General features: G+C 45.2%; 1 long non-coding RNA gene across 1 annotated transcript; it reads right to left on the bottom strand.

Annotated features, from left to right (window-relative positions):
• Positions 1 to 402: 402 nt before the first annotated feature.
• Positions 403 to 25,198, bottom strand: LOC147005412 (uncharacterized). Its single transcript, XR_015046873.1, has 3 exons — positions 25,130 to 25,198; positions 9,392 to 9,555; positions 403 to 667 (listed from the first exon to the last, which is right to left on the bottom strand). It is a non-coding gene; the product is annotated as an uncharacterized LOC147005412 (long non-coding RNA).
• Positions 25,199 to 25,444: the final 246 nt, after the last annotated feature.

Raw genomic sequence — 25,444 nt, 5'->3', positions numbered from 1 at the left:
AAATAAGAGCCCTGAGTCCCTGAGTTCTGTAACCACAAGGAAGTGGATTCTGCCAACCACCACAAACCCTGGAAGAGATCCAAGTTCCATCTGAGAACCAGCCTGGCTGATGGCCACGGTACAGCCTGTGGAACAGATCCAGCTAAGCCATGCCTGGACTCTAGAGCTGTGGGAACATAAGATAACGTGGGGTGGGTGTTTCATGCTACAAAGCGTGTGGTCCTCGACTGCAGAGCAAGGAGGCTGAAGCATAGCTGCTGATGGATTTTCTACACCCTAATGCCAGGGAAGGTGTGAGACGCCCGACAAGTAAGACGCCACAACAGGATCCTTCTGCACATGTTTATTGGGAGAGCTTGATTGCGAAGGCGAAAGACCCCTGAGCCCAAAACTGGTGCTGCTTATATAGGCCTAGGAGAGGCGTGTCTACACCTGATTGGTTATACTTTCAGTACCTCATTTACATGCCTCGGGCCAGGTCGTGACTCAGCACAAACTCTTATGCACATGCACACATTGGTTGTTTACCCATATTCATGGGCCTCAGCTTGTTGAAACCAGTGCCATCTTGTAATGGCGTTTATTGGCTTCCCACAGGAAGGAAAGGAGGCAGGTGACATTCGTATGACTCCAAGTCAGGAATGCTCATCGGAATCCAGAAGTCACGCTGAACCAGGGAAAAGAAAGAGAAGTTAGACTATGTGGGACTCTCTGTCACCCTTAGACAATTCCTCTCTCAGGGTCTGATGGAGAAAAACTGTGGTATAACATGAAAAACACTAGCAAGCCGATCAGAAACCGGCCTCACCCTCTGTCCTAACTAGCTAGCCTCCACTGTCAATTTGACACAACCTACAGTCAACAGGAAAGAGGAAACCTCAACCGAGGAATTGCCCAAATCAGACTGGCCTGTGGCTATGTCTGGGAAGAGGTTGATTGATGTCAGAGGGGCCAATTCACTGTGGATAGAACCATCCCTAGGTAGGTGAAGTAAGGATGCTTTAGAAAGAGGCCTGAGAGACCTGGTCAGAGCATGATCTAGCAAGCAACATCCCTCCATAGTTTATTTAAGCTCCCGTCTGGAGTTCCTGCCTTGACTTCACTTACTGATGAATTGTGACCTGGAAGTGTAAGCCAAATAAACCCTTTCCTCCCCGGTTGACTGTTGGTCTGTGTTTTATCATAGCCACAGAAAGGCTAGCCAGTGTACCTTGCTATCTTGAGATCTCAGATATCCATATGCAGGGGGTATATGTATCTCTATGCAGCAAGATTCTGGAGTTAATTCTTTTAAGATGTGCACGTCTGAGTCCCACCCACGACCCTGCAAATCAAGTCTACGCTCCTGTCCAGGACGTCCAAGTGCTTCTCACACTTACACCCAGGCACTCGCCACAGAAAAGCATCATCCTCACGTGCCTTCCGTGAAGTGAGAGGGACAAACACTGCATGTTCTCATGTACATGTGGGAAGCTAAACACTCCAGCTCACCACGACAGAGAGCTGAATGGTGATTACCAAAGGAGAGGCATCAGGGAAGGGCGGGGATGGAGGGAGGGGAGTCAGCGGGCACGGGGGGGGGGGGGGACACAGCTGAATAGAAAGAGCACCTTTAAACATTCCGTACTGCAGTTGATAACAGTAATTGAGTACTTCAAAATAGAAGACAAAGCTCCCCTTCATGTTTCCATGCTGTGCGACCTCTCCTGGGGAGATGACGATCCTAAAGAGGACCAGAGAAACAATCCCACGCAGACTTCACTTTCTAAAACTGTGAGTTCACTGGGGCTTACTTAAAAAGAAGTAAGGGGTTCCTTACGGAAGTAGCAAAGGCACCTCTATCCCCACAAATCCCATCTCAAAAGCTACATCCCAAGAACTCCAAGGATGCTTTGCAGGCTTGGAGTCGCCTTTCGCCAGCTTACATAACCTTGGGTTGGCATCTTGGGAATCTTGTAAGTTTCAGGAACTTCCCAAGCCTTGTAAGTTTTGTTTCCTTCCTGAGTTTTGAGTTGCCTCCCTCCTGGACAGAATGTTTGAATTAGGGGGCTTTTGGCATACATCCCAATACGAGGTTTTCATAAATGTCAAAGGTTACCACCTTTGCCATTACTTTGAATATGGTCATTTCAAATGGTTTTATATGTATACATATATATATATATATATATGTATACATATATATATATATGTATATATATATTGCATCCCATAAATATGCACAATTATGTACCAATTATTTTTTAAACATCACTTTAAACCCATTCTAGATACAGTTGAAATTTTCCAATCAAGTGCTCAATTTTACTTCTTTATTTTAATCTCTGCAGTAGAAAGAGGACTTCTCCCCTCTACCTAATCTGCAGCCCTGGTCTCTGACTCCATGCTTTCTGTCGGAGCTTGTTGCCAGCTCTCAGGTAGAACTGTTAACACTGTCCCAGGGCAGGCAGCATGAACGGGCCACCCTCACACTGGAGCTGTTCCCAGATAACCCGCCCCCTGGGGCCAGGCTCCCAACACACTCAATCCCTTTATCTCTAAGTCTTAGTTAGGGTTTCTATTGCTGTGATTAAAAACACTATGGCCAAAAATAGCCACAGAGGAATGCTGCTTGCTGGCCTGCTTTCCTTGTCTTGTGTTTTTCATATAATCCTGGACCACTTACCTAGGGGGTGGCATCACCCACAGTGGGCTTGGCTCTCTCACATCAATCTCTAATCAAGAAAACATAGCCATAAGCTTGCCTACCAGCCAATTCCTTAAAAATATTTTCTAAAAAAAAAAAAAAAAAAAAGGTGCAAACAACAAAATACCTCACATCCCATAAGCAAAAGCACTGTGTTGGAAGCTGCAGATGTGCTGACTCTGGGGTCCAAAATGGGAGCGACCTGGAGAGGCTCTCTTAGTCTCAATTTACCTCTGACAGCTCTGGCCCTCCCCTGACAGGAGAGGGACGTGAGAGACTGCCAAGAATACCAAAGTGTTGAGGATTCCCCCCCCCCCCCGGCCCCCCACGACTCCACCTGGTGTCACTTTGTCAGGCCTCAGCCTTCCCGTGCCCCGTGCCTGCCTTCCACCTGTCAGTCAAAGTTCCCCCCTCCACCCTCCTTCGATCAACACATACACGGACTCCGCCCTACAGTGTGGAGAAGCTCCTAGTGACGACTGTTTCAGACATATCTGACTGGTGCCTACTGAGCCATCTCCCCAGCTCACTAATTTGCATTTTGATGGATCTTTGGCTATTATACCCATCTCTTCCCCCTTAGCACACCAAAATCAATACTTGATATACACACGATGACATTCTTAAGGATTAAAACATAGAAACCATTCATTCATGCTTTGAATAGGTATTGACGTTTTAGATTATGAGATCGCTGTACAGAGAACATGTTTTCTGTCAGTGATTTAAGGGATGGGGCACTACGTATTTTAGTCTTGAATGCAGAGTACTATCCAGTTAAAACTACCATTCTAACCACAGGATATATATGACATGTATAACTCTTTTTATCGTAGTCACCAAGTCTATAAAGTAATAGTAATAATGGTCAGGAATAGAGAGATGGCTCCGTGGTTAAGAGCACTGGTTGCTCTTGCAGAGGACCCAGATTTAGTTTCCAGCACCCACATGACGGCTCAAAACCAACTGCAGGGGATATCAAGAGGATCTGGTGCCCTCTTCTGGCCTCCGCGGGCATTGCATGCATGTGGGGGACACAAACATATATTCACCCAAAACTTCATAGAGATAATTTAAAGGGAAAATAATTTTTTTAAATTACTAGTCATTTTCTAGTTTGTGTCTTTTATGGTCCCCACCTTTATTTCACACACCTTCGTAACAACAGCTTAAGGAAGAGGATAACTGACAGACGGCAGAACCGAGCCCTCACTCTCCCACTCTCCCACACTCCCACGCTCCCACGCTCCCACAGCACACAGCTACTGAAGGACACACCTACATCTCTCCTTGTTCCCTGGGCTGCCGTTCTTATTCATCTATTCTTGGGTTCCCAGAAGTGACCCTGGCATGGTCCCCATTCAGCCCCGCCTTTTTTTTTTTTTTTTTGGTAATGCAGGAATAAACAACCATTTGTAGTCAAATTACTGCGCTTCGCTTCCGAAGGAAAATGATTTCCATTCATCTTCTTCCAAAACAAATATATAAATAAGTAAGTAAATCGCATCGTGTATGACTAAGTCGGCCCTTCGGGTTGTATTGTATTACCCTGGTCTATTTCCTCCTCTCTCTGCCTCCTCAACTCTCCAGCCCCTGGTTCTCTGGAATGCAGTGACTCACTGGCACATAGACACGGAACCATCTGTCACCTGTCATCAGTTCCAGCTATGGGTTGCTCTAGAACAACGGAACTTAATCATCAGCGAGGTTTTTTTGGGTTTTGGGTTTTGGTTTGGTTTTTTTTTTTGTTGTTGTTGTTTTTAAACATCCTCTCCCTGGGGATCTAAAATTATTGCTGCCCAGCAATGCCAGTCAGAGGAGCGTCTGTCTGCTTACTTTCTTCCTGACAGACAGCAGCAGGAGGACATGATCCAGGACCTAGTCAACCTTCATTTAATGTCTAGTGCAGTACCAGGCACACAACAGCATTCAGGACATGGGCAATAAATCTATTGGCAGGTAAATTTCAAAATTCAGACCCTGTCTATCCCGGCAGAAGTGGGGAGACCAGAGAAGCTGAGAGTTGCTGAGTTAACCATGCACACGCGCGCGCACACACACACACACACACACACACACACACACACACAGTGGGTGCCTTACTTTCTGCTGGTTGTCCTTGTGGATGTTCAGGTGATGTCTTTGCCAACCTCACAACTGCCTTGTCTTCTCTGTCCTCCTTCACCTTAAACCAGGCTTCAAAGACATGAGAGACCAGGGAGTAGGTAAGCATCCCCAAGGAGGTCACGTTGGGCTGTCAGTGTGTCAGGGCCTGAATATTCTTATAGTGGTATGGATGTGCGTGGTTACTTACAGAGAAGAATATACAATTCGAATATTGTAGTCAATCTTTAAACATGAATTTCTAGACAGTTAAAATCCAGAGTTATAAACTAGTATGTGTTCATTTTCATTGAATATCCCCCAAACACTATCTGCCCCATTTCCTTTCTGTTGTGAAACACACCCACACACATACACACACACACACACACACACACACACACACCACCCTGCCTAAAAGCAGCATAGAGGAAGAAAGGCTTATTTGGTTTAAAATACTAGGTTGCAGTTCGTCATTGACAACCCAGGAGCTCAAGCAGCCAGCTGGTCCTAGCACATCCACAGTGAAGAGCAGAAAGAAATCAATTCACGCATGCTGCCTGCTCCTGCTTCTACTTGCAAGCATCTTTTTCTAGCCTGTATAATTCAGGACTACCCCCTGCCTAGGTAGTGGTGCTGCCCACAATGGGCTGAGTCTTCCCACATTGATTAGCAACCCAGACAGACCCCCAAAGGCAGGTCCACTGGTCAACCTGATGGAGGCATTCCTGCAACTGAGACTCGCTTCCCTAGTAATTCTACATTATGTCAAGATGAAGGTTAAAAGAAACCAACACAAGCTGAGTGTGATGGCGCACGCCTTTAATTCCAGCACTTGGGAGGCAGAGGCAGGCGGATTTCTGAGTTCGAGGCCAGCCTGGTCTACAAAGTGAGTTCCAGGACAGCCAGGGCTATACAGAGAAACCCTGTCTCGAAAAATAACAACAACAACAAAAAGAAACCAACACAAATCTTGCCATGTTACTGATTACATAGTGTTTCATCACACTGGCTTAATAACTTTTATTGACCTATATGCATTTCATTATGTATAGTGATAGATTTAATGAACATGTTTTCATTCAAATATAATGTTTCTGGGTTCTTGGGTTTTTTCCATTTTTTTCAAGACAGGGTTTCTCTGTATAGCCCTGGCTGTCCCGGAACTCACTCTGTAGACCAGGCTGGCCTGGAACTCAGAAATCTGCCTGCCTCTGCCTCCAAGTGCTGTGATAAAAGGCGTGCACCACCATGCCAGGCTATAATGTTTCCTAATGTATGCACCACCCTTACATTCTCCTGTCTCACTCCTAATTTTGGCAGAAAGGTTTAAATTTTCTCTGTTGTGTACGACATTGGCTATAATTTTCTTGTATGTAGCTCTTTTTATATTGAGGTATGGTCTTTCTAGTTCTAGTGTCTTTGGAGTTTTTATGATGACGTGATGTTGGACTTTGTCAAAAATTTCTTCTGCATCTATTGATATGGTCATGTGACTTCTGTTCTTGTGTCTGTTTGTGTGATGTGTTACAGTTACGGATTTGTGTTTATTGAACCATTCTTGCATCCCAGGACTTATGCAAACCTGACTGTCGTGAATGATCTTTTGATGGGTTGTTGAGTTTGGTTTGCCAGCATTTTATTAAGAATCTTTTTGCATCTGTGTTCATCAGAGATACAGGCCTGTCATTTTTTTTTTATGTCTTTATCTGGGTTGGTGTCCAGATAATACTGGCTTTGTGAATTGAGTCTGAAAATGTTTTTTTTTTTTTTTTAAATTTCTGCTTTACAGAACAGTTGGAGGAACCTGGATGTTAATTCTTCATTAAAAGCCTAGCAGAGCTCCCAGACAGGCTTCCCAGCCAGTTTCTTCCTTGAAATTATAGCACCATAAAAATGAAGTTAAGGAAGAAGAGATTGTGCAGGCTGAAGCACAAAAGAAGAAGGATGAGGCAGAGGCCAAAATAAAGTAGCCTGTGCACCCAGGAAAGGAGAAAAGCAGATGTGAGGGATGCTGGAGGCCCGGGATGCTGGTACAAGCTGTAAGACTGTATGCTATGGCTTGTTACGGACAATGGACACAGAACTTCACATCTCCTCTCTAGGGCCACCTCTGAGAGACTGCATGCTTCCAATCAAACCAGAGCCCATTGCCCTGGACCTATGGCATTGTGGACAAATTCTGATCTCACCTGTGGCTAAGTGTAAATTCTATACAATAAATTATATTTCTCATGGTCAGGTGAAGAAAAGAAAACAAAACAAAACTGGTAGAACTCTGCTGTGCCCATCTGGGCCTGGGTGGTTTCTTTGTTGTTGTTTTTTGTTTGTTTGTTTGTTTGTTTGTTTGTTTTGTAAGTTGGAAGACTATTTTTTACCATCTTCATATCATTGTGCTTGTAGATCTGTTTAAGTTGCTAATATCCTCTTTCATCTAATTTTGGCAGATCACATCTGTTCACATCTGTTTCCATTTCCTTAAAGTTTTCTTTAAGATTTGTGGGAATGTAGGTTTTCAAAATGTATCTTACTGATCTTCTGAATTTCTTCTGTGTATGTTGCAATGCCTCTTTAACCAGTAATTTAATTTGCAGCTTCTTTTGGTCAGTTTAGACAGGGATTTATCAGTTTATCTTTTCAAAGAACCAGTCTTATGTTTCATTGATTCTGTGTCCTGCTGTACGTCTTTTATTTCTTCTCTGGTGTTTATTCTTTCTTTCTGTATTTCTTCCCAGGTTTAGCTCAGACTTATTCTCTAGGACCCTAAGATGCAACATTAAGTTACTTACTTGGGTTTGGTTTCATTTTATTTTTCAAGACAGGGTTTTTCTGCAGGATGCCCTAGCCATCCTGGAACTCACTCCATAGATAAAGCTGGCCTCAAACTCAGAGATCTGCCTGCCTCTGCCTCCTGAGTGCTGGGGTTAAAGGCGTTCGCCATCACCACTTGGCCCTGAGTTTGGTCTAATGTTTCAATGCAGGCATCTCCAGCTGTAAACTTAGTTGTTGAAGTGCTTGTGCTATACCCACAGGTTCTGGTACATTTCTTGTTTTCAATATCATTCAGACACATGAATTTTCAGTCCCCTCCTGATGACCCTCCTCATCGTGTATGTCTTGGTCTCCATGAGTGTCTGTATTTTCAAAAGTTTCTATGGCTGTTCTTTCTGTTGCTGTCTTATGACAAGATAGAATACAAGAATTACCTCAATTTTGTATTTGCTAAGACTCTCCCTGTGACATATACCTTTTTCTGTTGGGAGACTTTCACTAGTTCTACCTAGTTGCTTGCTCCAAGTGAATGCAAGTTGTTTATCTTCTTGATTTAACTTTAACAAGTCACGTGTGTTTAGGAACACATGTATTTCTTCTAAATTATCCATCTTCTACGCGATAGGTTATCAGAGCGCTCTCTAATGGTTCTCGGTTTTCATTGGAACTTTGGTAACGTCTCCCTTTTCAGCTCCAAGTTTTAGTGTGTTGGTCTTTTCTCCCTTTCCGTTGGTTCATTTGACTAAGGTTTTGTTTGGTTTGGTTTTTGCCTATCTTCTCAAAGAACCAATTCTTCGGCTGGTTCTGTATACTGTTTATTTAGTCTCTGTTTTTAAAGACTTATTTTATCATTGTTTTAGTGTGTGTGTGTGTGTGTGTGTGTGTGTACCTGAGTGCCGGTGCCCATAGAGTCCAGGGAGGCCATCAGATTCCCTGCACCTGGTGTTACAGGCAGTTGTGAGCCACACGGCATGGGTGCTCTTAAACACTGAGTCATCTCTCCAGGCCCTTGTTAGTTTAATTTTATGTCAGTCGTCTCCATGATGAACTATCCTTGCTTGAGTTATGTTCCCCACTACTCCTCCGGGGGAAGCTGGCTGTGAGAACACACAGTCCTGACGGTAACCTGCAGTAGAAAGAACGCTTGTCTGCTTCCCTGGAATCCCCAGCAAGGGTCAGACAGTGGCACTGGGTTACTAATAGGAAAATGTAGCTAATTTTTTTTTTGGAGGGGGGAGGTAAAGGTATTAATAATTAATTAGTAAAACATCCAGGGGAAAAGGGAGAGAAAGAGAGAGAAAGAACACAAGTGGCACATTTGAGAAATCAAGAAATTATTGTAGAGCGGATAAAGAGAAAACCAACACAGTTAAAGCAAAAAATAAAATAAAATAAAATAGGTTTCTCCCTCCTCCTCAGCTGCCCTTTCTCTCAGACTCCCGAGGTGCGAGCAAGCTTTAGTCTCAGGTTCTTCTCTCTGCTGTCTGGAGATGCGACATTCTGCCTGAAATTTTTTGTCAACGTCGCATCTCCAGACACTTCTTAAGACTGTTTCTGGAGCTGGGCGTGGTGGCGCAAGCCTGTGCTGGGAGGCAGAGGCAGGAGGATTTCTGAGTTCGAGGCCAGCCTGGTCTACAAAGTGAGTTCCAGGGCAACCAGGGCTACACAGAGAAACCCTGTCTCGAAAAAACAAAAACAAAAACAAACAACAACAAAAAAAAATCAAAACAAAAAGACTGTTTCTGGTGTTTGGGAGTTGGTCTGTCCACTCTGGGCTTTTGTGACTTGAGTCTCTCAGTGGGAGTGGAGGGCCCATGCACGCGTGTTTACCTTTGCTGGCTGGGTAGTGTCCTCTGGGATGCTCCTGGGGGAGTGGCCAGAGTCCTTCTGGCATGTGCCCAGCGTCACGACCCCAAGGACAGGCAGGCACCCGTCAAGAATCAATCCACGTCAGGCTCCTATACATCCACAATACAACTGAGATGCAGAGATCACTGCATAAGAGGGGGTAGGAAGAGTCAGAGGAACAGGGAGAGACTGGGGCTCCTAGGAATGCCAGAAGCCAGCCCGCGAACTCTCACCAGCATGACGGTCAAACACGGATGAACAAGTTAACAGCAGTAGCCAAGCCCACGCGTCCTCAACCCTACACAAAGAACTGCAGACATTTAGGGATGCGGAGACTGGGGGAAATAGTGTGCGTATCAAAACAGACAAAGAAAAAGAATATTCCGTGAAACGGAATTGAATCTTGTTAACTGGGGTGTGTGGTGGGTGCCGAACACGCTAAGTAGCCAAGGCGGCGGGGTGGCGGGGCGGACGCTGACCGAGAGTAGCAAAGCTTTGTGTCACCAATCAGTTGCTCATTAGGGCCACATAAGGTCAACTTAGTCCTTTAGACATTTACATCAACTGTTCTGCCATTCCTAGCAGTGGCGTTGTTGGAGACCCGGGGTTCAAAACTCTACGAGAGCACAAAACAGAGAGAAGCTCAGTTGGTGGTGACATGGGAATTTCTTATGATGACTTAGAATTCTTATCTATTCACATTTCTTTTCAAGATGTCTTATGTACACAGTGCTCAGCCTGCATATATGTGTGCTTGCCAGAAGAGGGCGCCAGATCTCATAGATAGTTGGGAGCCATCATGTGGTTGCTGGGAATTGAACTCAGGACCTCTGGAAGAGCAGTCAGTGCTCTCAACCTCTGAGCCATCTCTCCAGCCCTTCCCATTTCTTTAAACAGACTTTGGGCTGGAGAGATTGTGCCTTGGTGGTTAAGAACACTGGCTGCTTTTCCAGGGGACCCGATGCCCTCTCTGAACCTCTTTGAGCTCCAGATATCCCCATGGTGCACAGATACACACATGCAGGTAAAACATCCATAAATATATAAGATGAAATAAAATAAGCAGATCTAAAGCTTGCCAGCAAATCTCCACACCCAACAGTAATAAAAGTATATGGCAGCTCAGCTACAAATTGAACACGGGACTCTGCTTGAGAACTCTAAATAATGTTCCATAGTAGATGACTGGGAAATGAACCGCAGTGATTTATCTGAAGCAGACCCCACCCCCTAGGAGAAAACCCCACCCCTTGTAACGTCAAGACAATCTTTTAAATCCTGCACCACAGTTGTAGGTATCAGTAAAAATCTCCATACCACATACCTGAATGGTAAAGGTAAAACTGTGTGTGTGTGTGTGTGTGTGTGTGTGTGTGTGTGTGTGTGTGTGTGTGTTTTGTGGGAGCATGGGAGCGGGGACTGTTTGCTGGAGAGATAGCTTGGTGGTTGAGGCACTGGCTGCTCTTGCAGAAGACCCCAAGTTCAGTTCCCAGTCCCCACATGACAGCTCACAACCACCTGCAACTCTAGTTCCAGGGGAATGAGCCAGTGTCCTCTTTGGGAATCCACAGACACTGTACACAGGTGGCACACATACATACATACATACATACATACATACATTACATACATACATTCAGGCCAAAAACTCATACATACAAAATAAAAATAAATTCGTCTAAAAATAAAAACTAGACAGTATAGCTGATTTTCTCTTTCAGCTCAGTCTACTTAAAAAGAAACAAACAAAGAAAGAAACAAACAAAGAAAAGAAAAGAAAATCTCATGTTCCTCGTCTGCTTTTTTTTTCCCTGAAGTCTATTTGGATTTAAGGTGTTTCTCATCAGCTATGCCTGCTATGAAGGAACCAAGTCAGCCTCACTCACCTGCTTTCAATTCTTTACAACAAGGTTACTCAAACCTTCACCTAGCATTGACTTCACACCCCTGACCACCCTCTCCCCCCCCCCCCCCGTATCCCTTCTGTCCTACACCACCATCAAACTTCCAAAGCCCTGGGCACCCCCTCTCTGCTGTCAGTCCGTTTGAGTTTCCTTTGGGTTTGTTTCATTGACATCACCTCCCTTTCCACGGGCCAGGGAGCCCTTGAGAGGCAGTCATTTGCCCACCTGCCTGGAGTTCACTTTTCTCCTGTCTCCTTCCTTTCCGATTTTGCAGTCTGTTGAGGTTTGGTCTTTTGCTATGCTAAATACTGGTTGCTCCCAGAGACAGCAACACAGACCCAGGTGATGCTATGTGACGTTGTCCCCATCCCAAGTTATCCCTGATTGGTGAATAAAGATGTTGACAGCCAATAGCTTGGCAGAAGAGACATAGGTGGAGTTTGGGGTTCCCCAGGCTTGGGGTTGGAGGAGAACCATGAAGTGAGAAAAGAAGAAGGTGAAGAAAGGAGGAGCCAGCGCCCGGAGGTAAGAATCTTAAAATAGCCGGGCAATGGTGGCGCACGCCTTTAATCTGGGCCACACTTTCTGCTGGAGACCTTCATCCTTATCCTTTATTGGAAGAGGGAAGATTCGCTCTCTCTCTCTAATTTGCCTGCTTGCTTTGTGGGACTGAGCAACTGCTAGATCCTTATACTTCCATTAACAGCTGCTGCTGACCATTGTTGGGGAGTTGGACTACAGACTGTAAATCATCAACAAATTCCCTTACTATACAGAGACTACTCATATGTTCTGTGACTCTAGAGTACCCTGACTAATGCAGGTTGTTTGTGTCTTTTATTTGGGAACTACATGGCATAAGGCAGGGTAGAAACCCCTGATTGGGATTAAATCTTTTCCACAACAGCAGTCAGACTAACTTCCACTGATGTCTACATGATACACTCCCTCTAAAGGAGATTAGACTCAGACTAGAGAATTCATTGGCATCTGGGTTATGCACCATTACTGTTTGTGACTCTCAGGAAAGAATACCAACAAGTAGGACCAGACAGAAAACATAAATAATTTTATAAGTGAAGGTATTGTGGGCATGCACTTTTGCAAACTTTAACTAATTAAAGAGTCCCGCTGGCCGGGCGTGGTGGTGCACGCCTTTAATCCCAGCACTCGGGAGGCAGAGGCAGGCAGATCTCTGAGTTCGAGGCCAGCCTAATCTACAGAGTGAGTTCCAGGACAACCAGGGCTACACAGAGAAACCCTGTCTCGAAAAACCAAAAAAAAAAAAAAAAAAAAAAAAAGAGTCCCGCTGTGTGATAGTGGCGACCACTCTGTGCCTTTGCCTACTAATGACGTGAACAGGGCATGGTCTCTTCCCTGAAAACATGTGAATTCCATTATAAACACATTGAAACGGGACCCACATAATAGCATTTAGCAGGAATTAGTTGAGTAGGATTTCAGAATTATGATCTTGCGATCCAACTAAAGAAAAATGTCGTGGTCACAGAAAATGACCCCCATTGCCCAGAGCTGGGAGAAGTCTGAGCCTTTGAACTTCTTTCACAGAGATTGGCCAACGGAGGGAATACTTTAAACTAAGGAAACAGGAAGTACACAGATAAAAAGTTTGTTTTGTTTCTTAAGAGGATGGTTGTTCTAGAAGCATTCTTCCAGGAAACCAATCCTTTCCCACCTAGAGGTTGAAGTTTCCTGAGAAAAACACAAATAGCCCCTCTCTCTCCCTGGCATAGTGTGGAGTCTCAATTAGTCACTGAAAAGCTGCAGAAATGGATCTGTCCACCCACACCCATCCCCGATGTTATCAGCACAGGAAGGTATGAGTAACTTTGAAGCTTAGGCAGGCAGGCAGGGTGTGTACCCACGCGGCTGGACAGCAGAGCAGCGTGCCATCCTCCTCGAAGAAGACCGCTGGGTTTCTGGCAATGATTAAGACACGGAACATTACAAGGATGAGACTCTGAGACTAAACCATTCTCAAATCAATCTCTTTCCCTCTGCGATGTAGCTAGAAGGGACTGGCTTTGGTGAACCACAGCGTCCCCTGGTGGTGGCCTGCTGAAGTGCAGCCCCAGTGGAGTTGTAAGATGGCCAGAAAGCACAAGAAAAATAAAGTTGAGCCCGCTCCATCCTCCCTCTGGATGCAGTCTCCTTCATGAGAGACAGTATCTGAACCACTGGCATTGTCTAGCCTGCGATTCAGACTGGATTTACAGACTTGCCGTCATGCCGGGTAAAGCTGATAGCTTTATGTCTTGAAATCATTTGGGCTATTCAAGGTTCTTTGCGGTATTATGTGTCTTTAATTTTTTTTTTTTTTTTTTTAGTTCATACCCCATCCCCATTGAAGGAACGCAGCCCCCCTCCCTCAGCTTCTTTATTTTTTAGCCTCTGCTAGTAGTGTGTGGGTAACTGCTAAGACAAACCAGGAAGAGGCTGGCTTTATTCTGGGTCACAATGCAATGGGACTCGGGTCCCAATATCGATCGACCAGACAAGTGTGGATATAGAGGTAGCTGGCAGATGTGATCAGTGGATAGAAAATTAATAAGAGGAAATATCTGAACTGGGATCCTAGTTTCATTGGCCTAATAAGGTTCACTTGGAAGACTTGTGGAGGGGCCATTCTCTCCTCTCTCTCTCTCTCTCTCTCTCTCTCTCTCTCTCTCTCTCTCTCTCTCTCTCTCTCTCTCGTGTGTGTGTGTGTGTGTGTGTGTGTGTGTGTGTGTGTGTGTAGGGTATCCTAAACTGACCTGTCAGGGCTCTTTAATAGAATTAGATTTTACAAGGATGTGCCCTCTATACATACATTGGCTTACAGATAATTCCACTAGGCTCCGCCCAAGAGCTACCCAACAATAGCTGCATTACTCCGCCATTACTACCTATGCTGATGCAACCCAGGTGTGGCAGCTCATAAGAGGACTGCTCATCACCCCAGCTCTCTCTCTCTCTCTCTCTCTCTCTCTCTCTCTCTCTCTCTCTCACACACACACACACACACACACACACACACACACACACACACACTCTGTGTTCCCATGTGTTCTCAGCCGGCCTCTCTTTCTGTCCTTCTCTATCCCCTCCAGCTCCCCACCCTTCCCACAACAAGCCTCCTTTTATACCAGGCCTGGGTGTGGTGTGATTTCTCTGGGGATACCTTGGCATGGGCCTGCCAGGTCCTCTCTTATGTCCACAGCATTATGTCACTTTATACTTTATACAAAGAGTTTATTCATGAGGGAGTGAGATCCCCAACACAAGCACAGGCTCCCCTGAAGATGTGCTTGAAGAAGTGACTGGAGGAAAGAGATGTGATGTCACCTATCACATGGGCAATTAGATTTCATGGCTCCTCTGAAAACATGTGGTCAGAAACTGACCAGCTTAGTACAAGGCGTGGATGAAGCTCCAGCCTTCTGTTGTGACAAGGTGACTCATAGGGCACCTGTGTGTATTCTTGTGACTGTTTGATGGCTTCAGTGAGTTTGAGATCAGCATATCTAACCCCAAGGCCCTGAGACAAAACATACGAGGAGGGGCTGGAGAGATGGCTCAGTGGTTAAGAGCACTGACTGTTCTTCCAGAGGTCCTGAGTTCAATTCCCAGCAACCACATGGTGGCTCACAACCATCTGTAATGGGATCTGATCTGATGTCCTCTTCTTATGGCCTTGAAGACAGTGACAGTGTGCTCATACATAAAGCAAAACAAAAACAACAACAACAAAAACAAAAAAAAAACATACAAGAAGATTCCTACAAAGTTGTTTGTTTGTTTGGGGTTTTTTGTTGTTGTTGTTGTTTTGGGAGGGGATTTTTTTTGGTTTTTTGGGGGGGGTTCAAGGCATCCGCCTGCCTCTGCCTCCCAAGTGCTGGGATTAAAGGTGTGCGCCACACAAACTATACTTCAGACCAAATATAACATGCAGAATTAACACAAACATGTCTGAGTTTCTATCTGAGAGGCAGCAATCAGGATGTGCAAAGCAGAGGCGATCAGCCCAGAGAGGGCGAGCAGGTGTTCGCAAGCACTCACGGGAGTCTTGTACTTATTCTGTCCCTATAAGATGCTTGGCTTCTGGAGAATTTCTAAGAAATGTAGAGATAATAATAATAATAAAAACCCTCCTGAAATGTCACTATTGACAGCCAACGAAAATACCTCATCCCTGGATCAAAGACATCGCCCATCCAAGAAAGTGAGCAACACCAGGAATTCCATCTTTCAGACCTAGGTTAAGGGCCACTAGAAAAGGACCACATTGTTTCTTTAAGAGCTGAAGATTTAAAAATAACACAGGGCAGGTCTATATCAAGCATCTTGTGTGATTGGGCACACTGTGTGCTAAAAGCCCTTTCTGAGTTTTGTTTAACTTTAACCTGGAAGCACTCTTGTGAGGTCAGTCCTGTCATTATCCTTGGAATGATGCGGATACAAAGGAAACAGCTCAGAGAGGACATTAACTTGCATAAGGCAACAATGGCTGTACCCCGGGGCTGTGCGCTGGCCTCCTTCCTGTATAGGATGCAGGTACTTCCTGGCACCTACAGGTTCCCAAGCTCTTTGCATAGTACTCTACTGGTCTCAATGCTCACAACAACACGCAGGAGGACGTGAGGCATGGAGACACCACGTCACAATGAGAACCTGAGACCCACAATCGAGATAGGTCAGAATGGTGCTTGGGGACAGGCAACTTCTGCTCTGACACCAAAACCTTCAGGACCACCTGTCTTATGCGACCCAGGTAACTTTCAGTCTTACCTGTGTAGCTTCTATACAAATAACCTAAGAATTTTGTGGTTGTTTTTGTTTCAGATTTTGTTGTGCGTGTGTGTGTTTTTTTAAGTCAGTTTTTGGGTTTGGTGGTTTAGGGTTTTTTTATTTCTTCATGTTTGACAAGATACGTAGCCCTGGCTGTCCTGGAACTCCTTATTTAGACCAGGCTGGCCTCAAACTCACAAAGATCCACCTACCTCAGCGTCTCAAGTGCTGGGACTGGAGATTTGTGCCGCTATGCACAATCTAAATAATTTAAAGGAACAGTGAGAATGAAGAAAGCCATGTCGGGGAATGCCTACAAGATGACAAGATTTGGGCTTGGAAAGATGGCTCAGCGGTTGAGAGCAATGACTGCTCTTCCAGAGGTCCTGAGTTCAAATCCCAGCAACCACATGGTGGCTCACCTCTATAATGGAATCTGACGCCCTCTTCTGGTGTGTCTGAAGAGAGCAACAGTGTACTCAAATACATAAAATGAAAAAATAAATCTTAAAAAGAAAGATGACAAGATTTGTCATTACCAACCACTTGTATCTGCAATGACATACCATAAAAAGATGGACCGTAAATGGAAGGTTTGGGTCACAAAGTCAAAAGGCAAACCAGAGAAAGAAAGACTAGCTAGCCTTAAACACCTGACCAATGAAAGCTTTAGAAACAGTAAGAGCCAAAATGATACAGCACCCAGTACTCCCTTATTCAAGATGATCCAGTTCCAACCACTCTACAAATATAGTACCTAGTACTTACTCTTCTATCCACTATGATACAGTACTTAGTACTCCCCCACCCACTGCTATAGTGCTTAGTACTCTCCACCCATGATGAAAGAGTACCTAATACCTCCCCCACCCAAGATGACACTCACATACACACACACACACACATACTGGGGGTGGGGGGTCAGAGGGAGGGGCAGAGGGGAAGGGAGGGGAAGGGAAAGATGCTTAACACAATGAAGTTTATTTCCAGCTCAGGTTACGTGTGCCAAATGGGGAAATGTGACCATCCACAGACTTCAGCTGATGGGTAATGGAGAGTCACTTCCTTGATATTGGGCATAGATTCTCATGTCAACTTCTGCCCACATTACTTGGGCCAAAGCAAGTCACAGGATGTGCACAACTTTAAATGGGGCAATAAAAGGCAAACTTAGAATGTGCCGAGAAAAGGGCATTCAGTTACGTCCAACCCTAATGACTGGGACATCCCGTAAATATCACTGGAGAAAGGAAACTGGAGCAGAACACAGAAGTGTGTGATCACCCAAGAAGGTCGTCTTTAACGCTCTGACCTCAGCTAAAGGCCGTCATGAAGAGTTTCCCAGGAGCAAGGGCAGGTGTTCAAAAGGCAGTCAGCCAGGAGGTCATTGGACCACAGAACACTGGGTCCTTAGGTAAGCAAGCCAAAGACCACCTCAGTGTAAGGAGTATGCTTAGCCCAACCACAGCCAACCTCTGACGAGCCATTCCCCTGCAGTGAGCCAAATGAGGCCACCTCTCCCCTATAACAAGTCAAATGTCTTTGTCAAGTTCACATGAAAGACTTCTTCCTTCCCTTGGTTGGAGCCCCAAACTTCCTAAGGTCTGGAGCTACCCCAGTCATGGCTGAATCGCTTGCTCGATACCTGCTCATATAAATGCTATAATAGAGAGAGATGTCTCAGTTTACCATCTAACTCGGTTTAGCAAGTGTGGGGGGACATGAGGAGTTGCTGCAGGTTGCTGGTGGCCACTGATGTATGCCAATGGGACAAAGAAGACACAATCATAATTGATTTAAGAGCTTGCCACTAAACCTTGATGCCACAAAGCATATGTAAGTTTTAGGCAGAGGAAACATTTGAGATTACCTTGCTCACAGCCCTGTGATTCTTATGAAGATCTAACAGCACAGCAGTCTGCTTTGATGTCCTCTCGGCATAGGATGCAATGGCTTTGATGTTTGGCTCAAGGATTTTGTGAGCAGCTACTAGGCCAAAATGGCCCACTAGTCCTGATACATTGTAAATAATGCTTTTGCAAAATAAACAATAAACAGAGCCGGGACTACTGGGAGGGGAAAGAGACCTATGACAAGAAGGCAACATTGTAACATCTCCCCTTAGGCGGTCTCTGGAAGGCTACATTCCAGGAACTAGGCTTCTCCATACCAAGGGAAACCCTACAGTGTGTGAGAGCGATGTCCGTATGCCTCTGTCTTGACTCTGCCACCCCAGGAGAAAGTAGAGTACACAACTGGACTGGCGGAATGTGGATTCGGATGACTCACTGCAGAGCCCAACAAGCGGATTGGGATCTGAGATGCTTCTCTTCCTGCATTTACTCTGCAACCAGAAGCGAACTACACACAGGTTTACTTCTCACAATGGGTCATTTCTCGAAGATTCACATTCATTAGGGTCCCAAAATGACCACAAAACAGTAAAGCCACAGCTGAGCACGTGTTTGTAATCCCAGCATTTAGGATGCCAGGACAGGAAGGAGTATCACAAATTCCAGACCAGCGTGGGCTGCGCAGGGAGATGCTATCTCAAAAACCAAAGCAAGTTCACAAGTGTCATGGTAGTGCTCCCCACCAAAGGCATTTACTTTGAAAATAAGGTTCGATTGTCCTCTATCGAATATCCTCATGCTGCACGCATAGGATACGGCTACCTGTTTTTTTGGGAATTCAAAGTGACGGGTGTTCTAGTCAGAGCTAAGAAACTCACATGGGAAATGATAGTTTCCCCTTTTGGTAGCATTTGCTTCTAACCTCAAGATTCTCCCTCACAGGATGAAGTTGGTAACAACAGGTTCAGGGCATGCCACTCCAAAATATGGTACACGACACTCCAGAAGATGAGGGCAGAAATGGCGACATCACTTCCCCTCAGCTAGGGGAACAGACCTAGGAAAGAGGCTGTGGGTGCAACTCAACTGCCCACCCTGGCCTTAGGACCCATGAGGTCCTCGGTTCAATCCCCATTACCAACCCACTAACAAACCAGAAAATGCCCTCTGACTTGAGAGGTGCCGTTCCTATACCTGCTAAAAGGAATAGTCGTTCTGGTCACAAGGTCACAGAGAGGAACCTGAATAAGCAAGCTCTGATATCTCACCTTACCTACATGAGATGGTACTTCATTATCCAACCATATATCCCCATAACAATCTACTTCTTCATACAAACTACTAAGACAAGAACACATCACTCTCTCAGGGGCTACAAAACTCCATTGCAGAAGCTCCTGAACCAGTCAGCATGGCCTCCCACACATGAAATACGTTTTTTTCTGGCATTTCTGAGAGACAGAATCTCACAGCAAATGTTCTGTTCCTCTGTATCTTACACTCTTTCCTGCCCCTCTTCCTCAATGGTCCCTGCTTAGGTACAGGAATTGTGCTGTAGATGTACCAGCTGGGGCTGGGATCAGGGAATCTCTGGTTCTCTGCATTAGAAATGTCAGGGCTACATGCATGAAGTCTCATCAACATGGCTGCCTAAATGAGACCCAAACAAGGACGGCACCAATGGACATGCTAACATGGAAAGGAAGAACTGGAGAGGCCACAACCAATGAACTGGGAGCAACTGGGGAACACCAAAAGCAGGAAAAATTATCTTCACCAGAAGAGAGCCCCCAAACTGCTTATCTAATACCAAATGGTCAGTTCTGAGACCATATGCATAAAAGTAATAGTATATGGATGGAGCAGGTTGTACTTTTGTGTTTATGTATTTAGGAATATATGTATAAATGTGTATGTATGTATATATATAGTATATGCATATGATATATGTGTGTATATAAGTATATGTGTTGTTATGTATAGTATAATATATGATATATGTGTGCATGTGTATATGTGTATGTGTTTTATATACCATATGTATATGATATATATAACATATATGTGTATATGTGTATGTGTTATATATAGCATATGTATATGATATATATGTTTATGTGTGTATATGTATGTGTGTTATATATACCATGTGTATATGATATATATGTGTGTGTATATGTGTATGTGTTATATATAGTATATATATGATATATATGATACATATGTATATATAAAACAACAATTATAGGAAAGAGAGATCATGAATTTGAGAGATACCATAGTGGTTGCATGGGAAGGGTTGAAGAGAGGAAAGGGAGAGGGAAATAATATAATTTTACTATAATTTAAAAAAATAAATTATTATTTAAAAATCTGCTTTATTGTCTTTAATAAAAAGAAAAAAAGCTGGTGCATACTTTCAATTCCAGCACTTGGGAGGTAGATGCAGGAGAGCATCTCCAAAGGCTTGAAGCCAGCCTGATCTACACAACAGAGAGCTCTGGGCTAGCCAGGGCTACACAGTGAGACCCTATCTCAAACAACAACAAAACAAGTCAATAAAAACCTATCATTAAAAACACATAGGGTCTTCATTCCTTAGGAATTCTTCCTGTCCCAGAAGATGGGTATCAGATGGATCTGTGTGCTTTTCCCTCACTGTAGGCACCTCCACCATGACTCCAAGATGGGAAACGGAGATACTGATGAGATGTGTGGATGTCTGCCACACACTGTTGGTGGCAGTCCAAGCCCTTCTCTGGAGGGTGTCTATGACACACTGTTCCGGAGAAGCGGTGGAGAGAATATTCCAAGGTGACAATGAGGCAGGAAGTGATGTGACGTTTGTACGTGATGAGGTACTCATTTCTCAAATTAAAAAAAAAAATCAATCTGCGAAGAGAAGAATTATGACTACTATTTACAACAGCTTTTCATAAACATCCCCAAATTCCAGGCACAGGACAAAAGACGTGACTCACCCCGCATGGAGGGCGGCCCAGCCAGGGAAGTGAGCCGGGGAGGATTGCTTCCGGAATAATGCCTGAGGGTGGCTCTCAAGAGGTCTGTAGGAAGCTGATAATAGAGCATTTTGCTGGAGGGTCGCTGGTAAAAATTCTAAGTTTTGAAGAGCATTTCCTTAGTTAGAAATGTCTCATTTCCAGATCTTGACTTGAATTTTTACAGGTCCACGTCTGCAAAGACTTCAGGCTTGTAATGACAGACAGATAACTGTTTGAATTGTGACCCATGGTAGGATGGTCCCTGAGAACGTGGCTTGACGTCCCCGTTGCTGTGGTTTGAGTCCTGCCCCACCTCCTTCTATCATCCTGCAGGAAGCCTTCCCACCACCATTAGAAGCATCCGCGTGCGCTGGGGCTTGTCAAACGGCTACACCCAGCCTCACTGGTCCCATTTGGTCTGAGGTGTGTGTGTCGGCGGGGAGGGGGGGGGGGCGGGGGCGGGGGCGGGGAGTGTCAAGAGTCCGAATCTTATAAACGTTCCACAATGTTCTGAGGATGAGACCTTAAGAACAAGTTCAGAAATACTGAAACGTAGTCAATTTCTCATATTCAAAGAGAAATAGAAAATCCGTACTGATGTGCAGAAACCGCAGGCCCTCGCAACGTTGCTGGCTGAGAATGTAATACAGTCCGGGCGTGGTGGCGCCCGCCTTTAATTCCAGCACTTGGGAGGCAGAGGCAGGCGGATTTCTGAGTTTGAGGACAGCCTGGTCTACAGAGTGAGTTCCAGGACAGCCAGGGCTATACAGAGACACCCTGTCTCGAAAGAGAGAGAGAGAGAGAGAGAGAGAGAGAGAGAGAGAGAGAGAGAGAGAGAGAGAGAGAGAGAGAGAATGTAATACAGTGGCCATAGGCACAAGGGTGCGGTCCCTCCAAAAGTTGTGGATTAAAATACCATGTGATCCAGGAACCCCCATTTTGGACACACACTGGGCAGATCCGGAAGCAAGGTCTTAAAGACAGATTTGAGGCTGGAGAGATGGCTCAGTGGTTAAGAGCACTGACTGCTCTTCCAGAGATCCTGAGTTCAATTCCCAGCAACCACATGGTGGCTCACAACCATCTGTAATGGGATCTGACGTCCTCTTCTGGTGTGTGTCTGAGGACAGCGACAATGTACTCACATGTATAAAATAAATAAATCTTTTAAAAAAAGTAATAAAGACAGATTTGCTTATTCATGTTCACCATAGCCAAGAGGACAAAAGCATCCCAAGTATCTACTGATGGACTAGTGCATAAGGTTCATATTTGCAGCGGAATACGACATGGCCTTAAAATGGATGTGCTTTGAGAACATTAGTCTGTTTGAAATAAAGCTTTCACAGCAGACAAACTGGTGCAAATGGATATAGGACCTGAAGGAGTCCAATTTGTATACAGAAGAGTAGAGAAATGTGGGTACCAGGGTGGGAAGCAGAGGAGAACGGGGGTGGGGGTGGGGGGATGGTTGTAGGTGGGTACAGATATTCACATGAATATAGTAATGGCCGCACAGTGCTATGGACTGATTAATAGCAGAGAACTACATACTTGGTAATGCTTAGCATGGCAAGGGGTAACTGGCACCAGGCTGTAACCCCAGCACTGGGAAGATGATGAAGGAGGTCATCAGCAACTCAAATCTGAGTTAGAGACCAGCACGGGCTATGTGGGACCTTGTCTTGAAGAAATAACAAAAGGCTAACAGTGCTCTCTCTCTCTCTCTCTCTCTCTCTCTCTGTGTGTGTGTGTGTGTGTGTGTGTTCAACACCCCTGGAAAGTTATTTTTAAAATCAGATGGAAAGGCTGACACACAAAGGATAAATTGTTAGCCCTTAAAGTCTTTGTTTTTCAGATGGGAAAAAATCCAAGTCAAAATTCTCTTAATGAATATAGGATTTATAGAGACTGTGCACTCTCCACAGCCAGACAAGCAATGCACAGTACAGATCCGAATCTAGCACACAGACACAGCCAGCACTCCACATTCAAGGACACTTTTAAAGATCCCAAGGTCAGGGCTGGAGAGATGGCTCAGTGCCTAACCGCACTCACTGGCTGCTCTTGCAGAGGACCTGGGTTCAGCTCTCAGCGTGAAATCACCCATACACATAAAATAAATAAACGAATCTTTAAAAGCAAAACAGAAAGACCAAGGCATATAGATGCTTATTTGTCCCAAGGCCTCAAGGACAAGCTTCTTCAAATGTAGATTGAAGTTAGCAACTTATGAGGCTGGAGAGATGACTTCAGTAGTTGAGAACACTGGCTGCTCTTCCCAAGGGCCCTGGTTCAATTCCCAGAATCCACATGGCAGCTCACAACTGTCTGTGACTCCAGTTCTAGGGGATCCAACACTCTCACATACATGCAGACAAAACACCAATATACATAAAATAAAAATTTTAAAAAAATAAGAAAAAGGAATTAGTAAGACATTGATCTCATCAAATTCATCATTAGAATGCTTCTCCACTCTGTCATAAATATATGTTTCCATAGACAAAATCGAGTATGGCTATCACAGCATTAGGGTTTACTTTAAATCTCACAATTTGAGAGTTGGAGAGCTGGAGGATGGAGTGGTGGCAAGTGCTTGCTGTTGTTCTTGCAGAGAACTTGAGTTTTATTCCCAGCATCCATGGTCAGAGGATCACAATGCCCTGTACTTCCAGATCCACAGTCTCTGAAGCCCTTTTCTGGCCCACATGCACATATTTGCATCCGTGCGTGCGTGCGTGCGTGTGTGCGTGCGTGCGTGCATCGTGTGTCTGTCCCCCCAACCCCCACAAAGGACTTCTAGAAACTCCCCCATGTTCCAGAGTCTTCACCTTTGACCAAATGCAGAGAAAGTTTTGGTATTGCCCAGCGAGGGCCTCCAATGTTCTGGCTTCACAACAGCCCCCAAATTCATACCCAGGTTCCCTATGGCCTTCTACAAAACCTCCTACCAACCTTTAACATCACCGGGGCTGAGGGGCTACACACGCTGCTCTCCAGTGGCTCCACTAGAGGCCCTCAGCCGGCAGGAGACAGATCTAAGAACAGTCAAACAGTCAAACCTCCAGGCTGTCCTTTCCTCCTGTCTGATTTTCAGGAAGTTTCCTTCCAAATCTTAGAGCACTTCCTGTCCCCTTATCTCAGTTACGTGTTTGGCTCAACATGAAATTTTTTTCCCTATAGGGCGTATATGGAACTCCTAGAGGAAACAGGACAGACATAAATACACTTTGTTGAGGCTATAGGACCTGGGAACAATAGCCCATTGCTAATAAGGACAACAACCTAGCAAGGGGTGACTGTTTTTCTACATGAATGTGACAGTCATATTCACAATTACTCCATAGCTGCTTCCAATGAGCCAAAAGCCTGTCTGCAATGTGCAATCACTTCCAGACCCACTGTTCACTTCAGGACGGGTGAGGGGACCCCGCAAGGCTGGAGACGCAGCTCTTCCCCCACCTGTCTCCTTGGGAAAGTGTGCCTCACTGTCAGGACACAAGATAGGCAAGCAGCAACACTGTAGAGAAACGTGAGGAGGCTACCAGGACTGCAGTTGTCTAAGGTCACAGGACCACTTTGGAAGCAAAACTACTTTCCTCGGATCTCCCAGGGTGTCCAGCCCCTCCCCCCAAGGCCATGTCCTCCTGTAACAATTACGACCAGAGTCCAGAGTCAGCTCATACCTTCATCTGCTCCATGTCGGACCCCATCGGACCCCAGAGAAAGAGATTTTTAGTTTTTGGACTCTTGCTTCACGTGATTTTTGTTTCGTTTCTAGGATAGGCAGGTGAGGTCCCAATCCGTAAAGATAAAAGTTCAAGTATTTGACGCCCTGGGGACTTGGAAAGGGAGTTAAATGTGGCCCAAGAACAAGAGAAACAGGTACACAGCTTGGAACTCTTGTTTCTGTAGCATCTGTGGCTCTGAGCCCCAATCTAAGAGAGCCACAGGTGAGACTGAAGGGTGGGCGAAGCAGCTGGTAAAAGTCTCCTAGCTGCTTTGTCTGTCCCATCCCTCCTGGTCACCCTCCATTCCGGTCACTTTGGGTTTTTTTGTTTGGTTTGGTTTGGTCTTTCTTTCTTCTTTTTTGTATTCATTCATTCATTCATTCATTCATTTTTCTGAGACCAGGTCTTGCCGTACAGTCAAACCTAGCCTTGAACTCACCATCCTCCTACCTCAGCCTGCTGAGTTCAGGATTTCAGGCAGTGCCCCTCTGCCCAGCTCCGTGCTGGCCTCTCTTCCAGAAGCAGCTCATTTTGAGGAAATAGCGCGTTTGGAGGTATTGTGTTCCTTCCCCAGGAGAGAGAGAGAGAGAGAGAGAGAGAGAGAGAGAGAAAGGGTGGCCCTGTGCCTCTGCCCTGGTTCCCTATGAGCTGGAGGAAGCTGAGGCTTAAGGTGACCCTTAGGATTCAGGAAGCTACCAAAAGGCCACTGGGCTGACCTAGGAGAGGGGGAAGGCAGAAAGAGAGAAAGAGGACC

The sequence above is a fragment of the Mus caroli genome, unplaced genomic scaffold, assembly GCF_978045245.1.
Source record: "Mus caroli unplaced genomic scaffold, Mus_caroli_1 scaffold_4, whole genome shotgun sequence".
Taxonomy (NCBI): Eukaryota; Metazoa; Chordata; class Mammalia; order Rodentia; family Muridae; genus Mus; species Mus caroli.
This window is presented reverse-complemented; position numbering and strand designations above follow the sequence as displayed.